Consider the following 13,521-nt stretch of genomic DNA (forward strand, 5'->3'; position numbering starts at 1 on the left):
CTTTATATTGAAATCTCGCTGTTTCTTCCTTTCATAAACTCATTAATTTGGTGTCATTCTTCGTTACATCTAAATAGTTTAATTTGCAGTCCGTTCGCTTTGCTTATTAATTTTTAATTTCAATTAGTTTCATTCGTTTCCGAAACACATTTCGAGTTACCAATGACCTTTTATGTCTGGTATAGATCTCCTAAAGGGATCAACAAAATCTCGATTTCATTTATAAAGATATAACCGTTTTTATATCATTAAGAGATCCTTATGTTCATTTCAATCAAAAAAAGTGACTTACGAAATTTATTCACGGCTCCAACGGACAATATTATTTAAGTAGAGCGCAGACTTTTCTTCGGTCAAGTAACTTTAAACAAAAAGAAATTCTATCCACATTTCAATCTGAAATTTTTAACTTCAGAAAATAATCTTAAAAAAATTAATCAGCCTTCCATCGACTTAAATCTTATGTATCTTAAAATCGATTGAATGTTCGAATCAGATGAGGATAAAAAAAGAGAACTCGAAAGAGAACAATACGTTAAAATATCGCCATCACTGTATGCATTTATTTGAATCAACAATGCACACTGAATTTTCAATCGAAGAAATTTACCTTCACTTGTACTTAAAACCATAAAAATATATTGCAAAGGCAAAAAAAAAGTTTTTTGTTTGGTTTCGTATTTTTATTTTGAATCACTTTAACTTCATTTTACAATATATAAATTATATATAAAATGCCTACCCGATATGTGTCCACATTCAGTCTGTATGTAACGTACATTTTTTTTCTTCGTACAAACATATTTATATGTACGTGAGACTGAGTAATTGATATTCGATACGCGTAGATCGATCGTCCATTGTTTTTGCTCAAAAATATATATATCTGCAACGAGAATGAGATGGCCACATTTTACTTCAAAGAAAAAAAAAGATTCAACGAAGGATATCGTTTCAAATGTGCAATAAATGAAATTTTAAAACCTTAAACAGAAAGTGTATCGTGATATAATCATTATAGCTGGGACTTCTTTTGTTTGAAGTATCAGCCTGCTCTTGTTGCAAAATCTTTTACGTTTTGTTATATAAGAGATCACTATCAATTGCTCATTTTTGTCATCGTTGTCGATAACAGACACCTAGTCACATACTTTTCTAATATAAAAGCAACAGAGACAACACATTTCGTAGATGATAATGAAATGTAACTTACTCGAATTGTACCTTTGCATAGGCACATCTGAAAAGTTTTTCTTGATTTTCTCGATTTTCATAAATATTCGTGAATTTTTTAGACCCGTACGAAGTACTGGGGTCTTATAGGTTTACGCATACGTTTGTAACACGTCGAATTGGACTCCCTGAGTAAGGGGAAACCTATTGTGGTTGTCTAGAGATGCCAAATCCGCGAAAAAAAAATGTCCGTCTGTCCGTCTGTCTGTCTGTCCGTCTGTCCGTCTGTCCGTCTGTCCGTCTGCACGATAACTTGAGTAAAACGCATCCGATTTTGAAAATTCTTTTTTTCCCGTTTGGTAATGTCAAAAGACAGGCTAAGTTCGAAGATGAGTGATTTTGGATCGACCCCTCCCGAGCTGTGGCCCAATAAGTGCTTTACGGTTTTTCGAAGATATCTCCGGACATTTAAACGTTAAACTTGTAAGTGATACGTCAAATAAAAGGTATTTATAATACCGATCGACAAAAAAAAAGTTTATGGAAATCGGATGACCGACTCGTGAGTTAGACCCCTTGGTGTGGAACAGGCACAGGGCGGCAAGCAGTTTTTGCTTGTAGGTCGGCCACATTTGAACATATTTCGTCTGTTTTAGCTTTATTAGATAGGTATTGACCGTACCAATCAGGGAAAAAAAAATTATGAAATTATGTTCTCCGAAGCGTGAGCTAGGTCTCTTGGAGTGAGCCCTTATCTGGCTACTCGGAAGTACAGTGAACGTGGTGTATTTTGACAATATCTCGAGTAAATTTTGACCGAATTTCATGAATTTTTTTTTGTTTGAAAGGTATTAACGAATGTAAAGCGTCGGTACTATTTCCGGTCTCCTAACAAAATGGCTGCCGGCGGCCATATTGGATTTTAGTAAAATAGAAATATCTTGGGAAAAATGATACTTAGAGAGTTTCTGTTAACATGGAAATAATTTGTTATGTGTGTGGGGTTTCAGGGATTCCATATACGGACATCTATATATACCTATATACAGCTATATTGAGCTATATACAGGCATATAGAGCTATATAATAGCATATATTTATCTGTGAAATGTTTATTTATAGTGAAATATAGTTAAATATAGCGGTATATAGCTGTTTAAATAGGAATTTATGAAATTTGTCTTCGTACGGGGCTGTCTATATTGCCTCCGGCAATTTAGTTGTATATGATAACAAGGCAAAGAGTGGATAATGTAAGTGATTTAAAAGGAAGAATAGTTTTTCAGCAGAGAAGAAAATGAAGTAAGAGAAATGAAGAGTTTCACATTAAAGGCTTTTGATACGAATAGGTGTTTCGTACGGGTCGGCGTTAGCTATGTTTTTACCTATTTTTTGAAAATTTGCGTTTTTTGTGAATTATCTACAATTTTCACGATTTTCTTAAATTGTGTTCACACATATAGCTAGACTCTGCTTGCAACAAGTGTAATCGAGAGGGTAACAGTTGCATAAAAATACATATTTTTTCATTTTCAAGGGCGCATAAATGACTAGTTTTCACGGTAATGTTATCCTAAAATCATCTCTGCAAAGTAATAATCACTTTTCATCATCGTTTTTCTTTTGAGAAGTTAGATGATAATTTTGGACCAAATTTTAGAAACCCAACTTCCTCAGAGTTGTTTGAATCCATATTTGACATCAAACACATTTTCAAGCTACATGCGTCGAAAACCGTACTTTTCATTTTTGAAGCACGTCTTTCGACGCCCTCGGGCATGTAAAATCCATTACATAACTCGGGATAAAAAGATGAAAAGTCTCGTTTTCGTGTGTTTATTGACCTTGGCTTCGCATCGGATCAACAAAATTCACACGAACACTCTACGTTTCATCTTTTTATCCCTAGTCATGTAATACTATTACTTGTATCGATTAAAACTGCAAACATTTGAATTGGAATTTGAAAATTAAAATTTCAGATGGCTATTATGGGTAGGTAACGACAAAATCATTTTGGAATCATAAATAATGATGCTATCCATCATTATCCATTATCCATAGAAGTGAACGCTTTTGACGATTAATTATTTTTTCATCAGAACTATGACCAATATTTTTATATGAGCCAGGAAAAATATATCCTCCACTGCGAGTGTTGGAGCGCGAATCGAAGTTTGCCATTAAAATGGAATCGAGTTTTCTGTGGAAAACTGAAACAGAAAAATGATCAGAATAAACATAGAAGTGAAAAAGGCAACACGCCCGAATTAAAGTGTTTAATTCTCCGCCCCAAAGTCCACAATTCTAAAGATCTGACTGGTAGCCAGATCGTCTGTTGAAGATGTTGAAGATTCAACAGCGAGTATAACTTAAAAGTTAAAATTTTATTAAAAAACGTGCCGGTTCCGACGAGTTGCAATGTTTAAGTTTTCAAATTTTCTAGCACGAAGCGACAACTCTTTCAATAAAAGTTTAATTTTTAAATTTCTGAACTGAAGTCTAACAGAATGTAAAAAGAACTTCCAAATATTAATTTTGTTGAAAAACTAAATTGTGATAATTGCTATATCCAAGAAACTGATCACGTATTTCACCTAAATTGGAAACAATATAAATGATGATAATTCAATTTTTTATTCATATATCCGCAACGGACAGACATACATATCATGTCGTTGTCAAAGGTTTTTTTTTCTTTCTTTTTTTTATGTAATAATTTTATAAATTTCTCATTTCAATTGAATGAGTAAGATTAATGACAAACAATGCCAGGATTTTCTTTTCCTTTTTCGTTCATATATAACTTTCTGTTTACCTAAATAACAATTTGAACAAATATAATAACATTGTTGTAGCTCGGAACGCACACAGCCATCGAAAAGCACGAAGAAGAAAAAATGAGAAGAAGAAAATAACAAAATAAATGCACAAAAACAAACAAGAAAATGAAAATATTGCTAACAATTTATTTGAATATAAATAAAAGTTAGCTGTAAAACTACATATCTACAAATAAATCATTGTTTCCATTGCAATCCATGTATCAACCTCATGCGGTTGTATATACCATTGAGATAATCTCTATCATCAAAGCGAGGAATCGTATGCCAGGCCAGAGCCTCTGCTGCAACGTAACATTTTCTTCAAAGAGTCATTTTTATCCTATCCGACCATCTCTTCTCCGATCAAAAAAAAAAATGCGTATGCACACTGGCACACCGAAACGGCATTACATTGTAAATATAGGTATACATTTAATGATTCCATTCCAATCATTCATGGAATTTTACTATCTCATTTGGAAACAATTTTTCGTGTAGGTAGTGTGGTTGGTAGTTAATAATATATTTGCCTAATTAATACACGTCACATTTTCTAGACTTCTCGATATCATCATTGATGATGAATATGTTTTAAAATATTAATAAAAATTAGAATGTTCTGCTTTACATGCTGTACACAGTGCACTCCTCAAGCCATTATTTGATCGTCTCGCGATTGTGATGACTTTATAATATATAAATGTAAAACTTAAACGGAGCATTTATTTTCCCGTTTAAGTTTTTGAACACACTCCGGAGACTTAATTCATTTATTCGGCCTTTGGAGAAACATTCAATTTGTAAGAATAAAATTGCGCAAATTACTTGTTTGCTAATGTAGTAAACATGTGATTTCTAGTTGTTTAATTGCAATAAAATGTAGAAAGTTTTTTAGGGGTTAAAAGGTGACGGAATATTAGAGACAAATTGGAATGTACCGTTTCTTACTTACAAATTGTTGAAGTGCAGGTGTTCAACGCCAATTTTAGAGCAATTAACCGAACACGAGTAGTTAAGGTGGGTAAGGCAACTGACTGGCTTGTAACAAATTACAAAATTGTTAGAACCATGGTTAAACCATGTCAGAGAATTTGCATCCGAAACACAGCTTATATGAGTTTGTGGTTCGTGGTTCATCAGAAAAAACTGATTCATTTTTGGAAATATTCAGATGGATGTGAACCATTTAACCGTTTCCTATCAATGACAAAGAAATATGTCACCTTCATTACAAATCCTTCTTATCCTAGCCCACTTTGAAATGTCATTTTTTAAATCCTCAAAAGAAAGCCTTTGTCTTATCGGCTTGTTCGCTTTGAATACGATATTTCCAAATTCTTTTAAACACCCAATAGAAATTGACAGCAAAATTAACAACTGAACATTTAACTAACATCCTCAAACTTACGAAAACCAACAACAAAAGTGGAAAGGGTTACAATCCCATCGATGATGTGGCTATCTGTAAAGAATAGATCTTCAAAAATATCACATTCGCTTTGAATATAAGAGTTACATTCAATAAATACAGAAGAAAACTGATTTATTATCTCGTAAAATCGTTGGAAGTTTTTGTTCATGAATGAGAAATAAAAACGGAAAAGGGAAAACGAAAAATTGCGTTGTAACACACATACACAACATACAGGGTCATATTCAAATTTTATAATGTTAACAATGCGTTATGGGGATGATGATCGGGAGAAAAAAACAGTTGAAGAAGAAGAAAGTAAATAATTTTTTTACCAGTGTGATAAATATCAGTTTACCTATTATTTCCATTTGCATATGCAACACAGTGCACTTATGAATTTGAGACAACGTTTGTTTTTACTGGGAAATGGTGTGATACAGTTTAGAACTGTTTCATTCGATGTGTATAGTAAATTGAGCGTAAACGTGAATACAGTTTGTGTCAAAATAGAGGGTATACGAGAAATGTGATACGGCGGAATTTAAAAATTTCCATGCATTTGGTTGCAAACGTTTTTGTCTTTTGATAAAAAAGATAATAATGAGGAGATGACGAGATGTAGCACAAAAAACACTACCGAAAAACTAACGGGGAAAATATTATTTGTTGTAAAAAAATGGAAAAGGTTATTAGATTCAGGTGAGTCAAACTAACGTAATGTAAATATAGAGAGTCATGTAAATCAGCAAATGATTTCGAGTGTACTACCACGTTGGGGTGGTCACGTTGATTATGACACGTTCAATAGCGTGAATTCCATACTAAAAATTGACCACGCCAATCAAATTCGATTTTGGTGAATTTCTTTTTATGGAAAAGGTGTCCCCAAACTTCGCAGCCTTGCCATGTTCTCTCCAGTATAATTGTTACAGTTTCTATAGAATTCACTCAGTTGTCAGCCTTGAATTTTTTCTTCTTCCAATATTCCTGTCATACCCAGCTATCATATTCCTTATTCCCTTGACTGTAAGTCATGGGTTTTACAAAAACAAATGCACCGTACATAACACGCTCACTATGATTAAAAATGTATTGAAATGTGATGAAAAAACGTTAAATGTTAAAATTTTGTACCCTTTGTTAACACAATAACTTGAGTAAATCTCCACCGATTTTCATAAAACTCTTTTTTATTCGACGAAGTGTTGAAATCCTCAAGTCAAGTTCGAAAATGGTTGGTATCGGTTCAACCATCTGGGAGTAGCTCGCAGAAGAAGCCTTTTCTGCTCTTTGTTATCATGATAACTGGAGCAAAGTTCAACCGATTTGCAAAAACTTTTTTTATTTGATGAAGTATTGAAATCCTCAGGTCAAGTTCGAAAATGGGTTGTATTGGTTCAACCATCTGGAAGTAGTTCTCGGAAAAAGCCTTTTCTGCTCTTTGTTAACCCGAGTTACAGTGTTCTGAACCGATTTAAAGAAAAATGTTTGATAAAGCACAGGATTGAGTTACAAACAATTTTTTTTTTATCGATGGAGAACCTAATTATAAGACACTTTGTCTCGTATCATATGCCAAAAAAAGTTAAAACTTTTTTTATAAATCATTTTGAAAGTCACTAAAAACACGAAAATTCGAATAGAAATGCAGTATGTCATCAAACATTTTTGTATTTCGATTCGAATTTTCGTGTTTTCAGTGACTTTCAAAATGATTTATAAAAAAAGTTTTAACTTTTTTTGGCATATGATACGAGACAAAGTGTCTTATAATTAGGTTCTCCATCGATAAAAAATAAAGAAAATTTGTTTGTAACTCAATTCCTGAGGTTTGGTTTCAAGATACATTATATTGGTCTAACGATGTAGCTGCTGTTGCTAAACGAATTTTTTGATCTTTCGCTCTGGCCGCAAACTTCACACTCGTTAATTTTTATTGAAGGCATTCATCATTTTATAGACAATAACGGTCTAGTATAAGCATAAAACCAGGCCAGTAACAGAAAATGAAGTTGTGAATCAAAAATTAGTATCGTTTTATAACTTCTCAAGACTTTACAAAGATTTTCAGTAAAAAAAAAACAGAATTATTAATGAGAGATTTCTTCTTAATCAACCAATAAATCATTACCAATACAACATCTATTAAAAAGTTCAGGTTCAGACAGTCAAGGGATCTGACCCACCCAACAGGTGGGACCTAGTATCAATACTTTTGAAATCAATAGCGCTACACTGAAAGAAGGGTCGCGCTGCATTCAGATTCGTCGGAAAGTTTGTATCTCTTTTAAATTGATTTCGTCATACTAGAGCTACGCGGATGTTTTTTTGTAATAATTTAAAAAAAAAGAAACTGAACAGAAAAAAAAGGAACTTCTGAAGTAAGTTTCTACATTGAATTGTGTACCGGTTCGTAAAGACTACATATAACTCACTTGTATTATGAATCTTCTACATATTGAGTTCTACATATTGAGTAACGAAATTTCTTAGAAAAGATACCCCTCCTAAGGTACATCAATATCTACGAATTTTAGTTCCAATATTCTTTGGCATCTTCCCCACCACTAGTAAACAAACGAAGATAAGAGGTTTTGGACAATTTAGGATCAGATACGTTAAGGAATATATCCATACGTCGTTTAAAAAAAATAAGTTTACCGGTTTCAGGTCCACTTTTTAAAAAAATCTTTTTTTTGGGAACAGAATAAAATCTGAACCGAGAACCTTGGTTTATGAAATTTGGAAAGTATTTTAAAAACGAATTTAAGGATCTATTTCTTGTACAGTAGATAAACGGTAAAACTATAAATTTCGCAACAAAATAACGAACAACTTCTTTACCTACTAAAAAGATCTGCACCCCTTGAAAATAATTTATCATTTCCAGTGATTGGAGCAGAGCATTGTGTTGCCTTTTACAAATAGTGTATAAGAACAACCAACGTGATGAATGTGAACAAAAATTACTGTTACATGTATATATCTGTGAACACCTCGCAGTTTCACGTATTTATTCGAAAAATAAACATTTATTATAGTTAACCAGAAGTATTATTGAGATATGTATTATACCTGAATAGAATGTGTGCAGTGTATCCTCCAATATAAAACTGAAAACTATTTTATTATTGTGCTGCATACTTTGCATACAATATACAAAATAAATTTTATTGCTTTGTGACACCTTGCTAAATTGTGCATTTAAATTGGCATTTATGTTTTCACTAAACTATACAAACATTTGCAACATTATAACTGGCAACCGGACGCAATCGATATATTCGACAAATTTTTTTTTATCAGACAAAAATGATAAAAAAAATATTAAAATTTTGCACTGCAATAAATCTGTTTATCGCGTTTTGATGAACATTATCCGACGATGATACCGTTTTTTTTCTTCTCTTTCCTCACTTTGATGTGAATAAAACAATGCAATTTTACATATTGGCTTTTATAAAAATAATAATAATAATTTATACCTGCACCATAAATATCTTTGTTCTTATAAAATAAACACGTTTCGGGATGTTGTACAGATAAATGCAACATTATATTCATCATAATATGCACATTGTATTAAGTATTTGTACCTGTCTGTATGTGCATTTTATGAAGGCAAAGATTTTTTTTTTGTTTTTGCTTTTTTTTGTTGGAAAAAGAAGAGATTTATATATAAAGTCACATCTCCATCTTCATATAGCTAATCTTTACACATAAATTAGATATATAATCCAGTGTATCATATATACATATATAGTTGTGTTGTGTATGCACACAATGTGTAATGCATGAATGAACTTATTGTACATTCATCAGTTGAGACAGATAAAATAAATGGTGGTTAAATGAAGTTAAATTTTAATATATGAATAACAATTTATTGAATAAATTTATAACTTTAAATAATCATTTATTGGACGAATATGTTTTTCTGTTCGGTTGTGCTGTTGTTGTTGTTGGTCTTTATTTTTTTTATTTGAATTTTAGATTTGTTTTACTTGTAGACATAATATTTATAATGAATGTACAGCGCTACACAGCATTGCACAAGTACCATTTCAAATTGATATATACCATCTAATTGGATGGAAATTGTTTTTTTTTCTTCAATTTTTTTTTTTTATTTATTTGTTGGATTAATTGATTATCATTTTACTTCATATTTATGTAAATCAAACGAAAAACCAGATTTAATGCATCAACGTCTCAGTGCATATGACATATCTATTTTGAATAAAACATTCGTTTAATTTACTTTCAATTTATTTTGAAATGTGAAGTACATTTTATACTTTTGTAGCATTAAGCTGTACACAAGCTCTAAGTGTTAGCCATGTAATCTTAAAATTCTAAAATAGCACACCACATAGTCGTTTTGTGAAAACATTGATGTCTGAAAACACCTTCCATATAAACCGAAGTGAACATACAATTAATTGTTTGTGACGGCTAACATACTCTTTCTAGCAACGATAATAATAATAATTGTAAAACTGTGAAAGTTCAAATCCATGAAACTCGTCAAATGTATTTCAAGTCAGCTCATCTAATTTCTAATTGAGGATTGCCAACACCTAGTGAAATGTGTTTTCATTTCCTGTCTTAAATTACACCAAAACTATAGAAAATAATGCCCAATCCATCCATTCTTCGTCTTTATCATTTATTATTGGCTGCACATTAGAAAAAGTGTGTAATGCCCAAAATTTCATAAATCTTTTCAGCCTCCGCATTTCTAAAAATGATTTTGACATACATTGTCCCGTGACTATTATTTCCAAAAATCGTCCCTGTCATTTCCCATAATGTTATACTCATCTGTTATTGACAGCGACGACAAATAAACTAGTTCTGGCTAATTTCGTCTTATGCAGTAAGTTAATACAAACGAAGTAATTGTACGTGAAAATAGAAATTTGTAACCACTTACGTACTATACCTTAAGTGCTTCTGGGCGGTAAATGCGAAAATGCAAAAAAAATGCACCTACCGAGCAAAAGCATGTAAAGACTCTTAAACTAAGGAAAAGATTGAATCTTAATAAGCAAGCATTTTTGAAAGGTGACAATATATTGTATGATGATATCGTATAGGAAAATGGTTATATGAATATAGAACATTTTATAATGTTTAGCTTTGCTACACTTCGACCTTGCTGGTTACGTCACATAAGTTTTATTGTATATGAAAAGGTGAAAGTTAAATAGGAAAGGTGTCAAGAGAGTTTCGACCAGCTTTAGTCATAATATCATAATCCTCAATTTCAATAAAACCTAGGCTGCTGGAAACCTAATTCGGTTGTTTTTAGCAAATATGTCCAATACCTTCATGGAAAATATATTTTGAAGTAAATTGAACAAGACATGTGAATTTAGCAATGATATTATGGAGACTGCTAATCATCTGTTGTGTACAACTACGAACAATATAATCATTGTGTATGAGCCGGTGTCCTATTATAATAGCAACAAGAATGTTAAAACAAACGAAGTAATAGATTTTCTATGAAACTAGTTATTACAATCATGAGACGTAACCGATCTAACAGAAAGTCAACAAAATTCTCAGTCCTGCTTTCAACTTTCGCTAACCATTTGATTTGATTTTCCAGTATTTTTACCCGCGGTACAACCCTTCGCGAACAATACAATCTCCAGAGTTATAATTCTTCGACAGTTACATGGTTACATATGTCCACCAGAGTTACTCGTCAAGAGATAAAAGTAACGACTCCTCAAGCTTGTAAGAGTTTCGAGATAATGTTTTGAAACTTTTCGTCCAATTTTCCGTAATTCCTGTAGGGCTATACAGAACTCGAACGTGATCGGACTCTTTAATTATTGATTGAGAAATTCTCAATGAGAATAGACAATGTCAATTGATTGTTAATGTCTGCACTCTACGACGCGGCTTAACAATGAAAAAGCTTAGTTGAATTTAAAGCACAACTTAAAATCATTAAAATGATACTGATATCTCGCTAAAACTACATTTTTTTACATCTCGTTTTAAGTGGTCATTGTAAGGGTCAGATTTCTTTTCGTTCTATAGTCTAACTAGGTTCTCATCTATCTTAATATAACATTTTATCGATTAAAATCAATTTAAACTTTCAGCAATTTTAATGACAAATTTTTATTTTTATTTTCAGGTAATTATGAAACCAATTGCTACTGCTCAAGAAATATGAATTCAAATAAAAAACCTGCATACGTAAGTAGCGCAATAAAAACAAAAATTGTGGTGCCCAAAGTATATTTATGCAAAAATGCAATCAAATCAATTGATACAAACCTAATAAATGTCGTTTAAATATCATTATTTGAGAAAATATATAACCAATTAGAATTCGTAATCTATATGTCACGACTACATGTATGTTAGCTTTAGCTGGTACAAGATATTTATAACACAAATATCGCCATGTACTTACAATCCGCGTCTGTCGACATTAACTTTTCAAAGCTGCAAAAATTTATAGGAATGAAAAAAAAACAACAACAACCGTCCGTTCTCATGCTTAAAATATCATTTATGTCATGCAAACCAATCGGTTGATTGCTTTATTGCAAAGAGATTAGAAATGCATTAATAAATTACCAAACACGTAGAATATTTTATAAAATGCGCTGAATATTGAAAGAAAATGTTCATATTTGACTTAAGTATTCAATTTAATTTAAAAATTTTTTTTTTTCGTGTGATCAGAAAATTGTCTCTTTTTTATGATGCAGAATTTGTTGCAAATTGATGTTGTGGCATTATATGCATTCATATTATAGTCATATCATTTTGGTGCTCACATAAATTAAACAATCAACCGGAAGTTTCGATACATAAATTGGCTGCTTGAGCAATGGAAGTAAAAGTATGGTTTTCTATTAACACTACAAGAGGCTATCGATAAATATATTTTTTTATTCGTTGAATACACAATGGAGAAAATAGCGTTCAAAGAAAATCGCATAACTCATATTTCTTCCTATATATTGCAATAATTGTGTGGTTGCAATCGATAAAATAATTACTTTTACATAAATTTTCCTCTCAAAAGCTCAATAACAATAATAAACAATAAACAAACGCACTTCACACGATTTACCCATACGGCTTGTACCAGCCACCATATCATGTGTATAAAATGGTCCTCACGATACACCGCACAGGGTTAATTAAAATGACCTTTCCGTTTTTCGATTTTATTTTTCCGTGTTTTTATTTGAGTAACAAATAGAGGTTTTAGGCTTCGGACATAAATATATATACGACATTTTTATTAATAAAAGGCAACACATTTAAAAAAACAACAAATTTTATACTTTTGTGTGACTTGCTGGTGTGATAGCGGTGATATCATTTTGTTTAAATTCCGGAGTGTGTTTCGTATAAATAAATCATTGCATTTTGATAATATTTGTTGTCGACTAATATATTTCAAGGTTAATAGACATGTTAATATCCACATATATATGGAATGAACACAGTGGTCGTTGTGGTATCTACTGGTTAGATAACCGAAGCGAAATATATATATTTTTTCCTCTATTTTCGGCTTGAATACGATAAATTATGATGAGCTTTCTTTATCGTCGAAATCTAAAGTTTGCTCAGCATGTTACTATGCACATTTTTGTTTAAAAAAAAAACAATAAATGACTTTGGGTGAGGCTGGTGAGATGCTGGTTGATATCATCAGGACAATTTGTTAAACTTTTTATTGCCGATAATATTGCAGTCACAAATTAATTGCGAACACTCTTTATGTCTTGATAGGGGTGTGTGACATATGTACATTTTTGAAATTTTTTCCATACATTTGGCGTATGCAGGAGCTCGGAATAGTAGGTTACATTGGATGCTGCGAAAGTAATTCATAATATGAGGTAACTACTTTGTGATAAAAGCAAACTCACAAGTGGATTTTTAAGCAGCAAGCAGCAAGCGAGGTATACATATATACTTGTCGAAATACAGTCACGAAGCAAGTTGCTCAAAAGCACACGAGTTTGCGAGTTGCACAAAGTAATGACGTACGTAGCAGCATCCAATGTATTCTGGTTTACTATCTGCACCATGCACTATGCAGGAAAATGAATGGAAAAA

General features: G+C 31.9%; 1 protein-coding gene and 1 long non-coding RNA gene across 6 annotated transcripts in view; one reads left to right on the forward strand and one right to left on the reverse strand.

Moving 5' to 3' along the window:
* The window catches only part of LOC119079630 (protein grainyhead), a 155,029-nt gene that overhangs the window by 74,660 nt on the left and 66,848 nt on the right, over nt 1–13,521 (forward strand). The window lies entirely within an intron of this gene.
* On the reverse strand, nt 669–12,807 carry LOC119079648. The gene is made up of 2 exons (XR_005088203.1): nt 12,507–12,807; nt 669–886 (listed from the first exon to the last, which is right to left on the reverse strand). It is a non-coding gene; the product is annotated as an uncharacterized LOC119079648 (long non-coding RNA).

This window comes from Bradysia coprophila, unplaced genomic scaffold, assembly GCF_014529535.1.
Source record: "Bradysia coprophila strain Holo2 unplaced genomic scaffold, BU_Bcop_v1 contig_324, whole genome shotgun sequence".
Classification (NCBI taxonomy): domain Eukaryota; kingdom Metazoa; phylum Arthropoda; class Insecta; order Diptera; family Sciaridae; genus Bradysia; species Bradysia coprophila.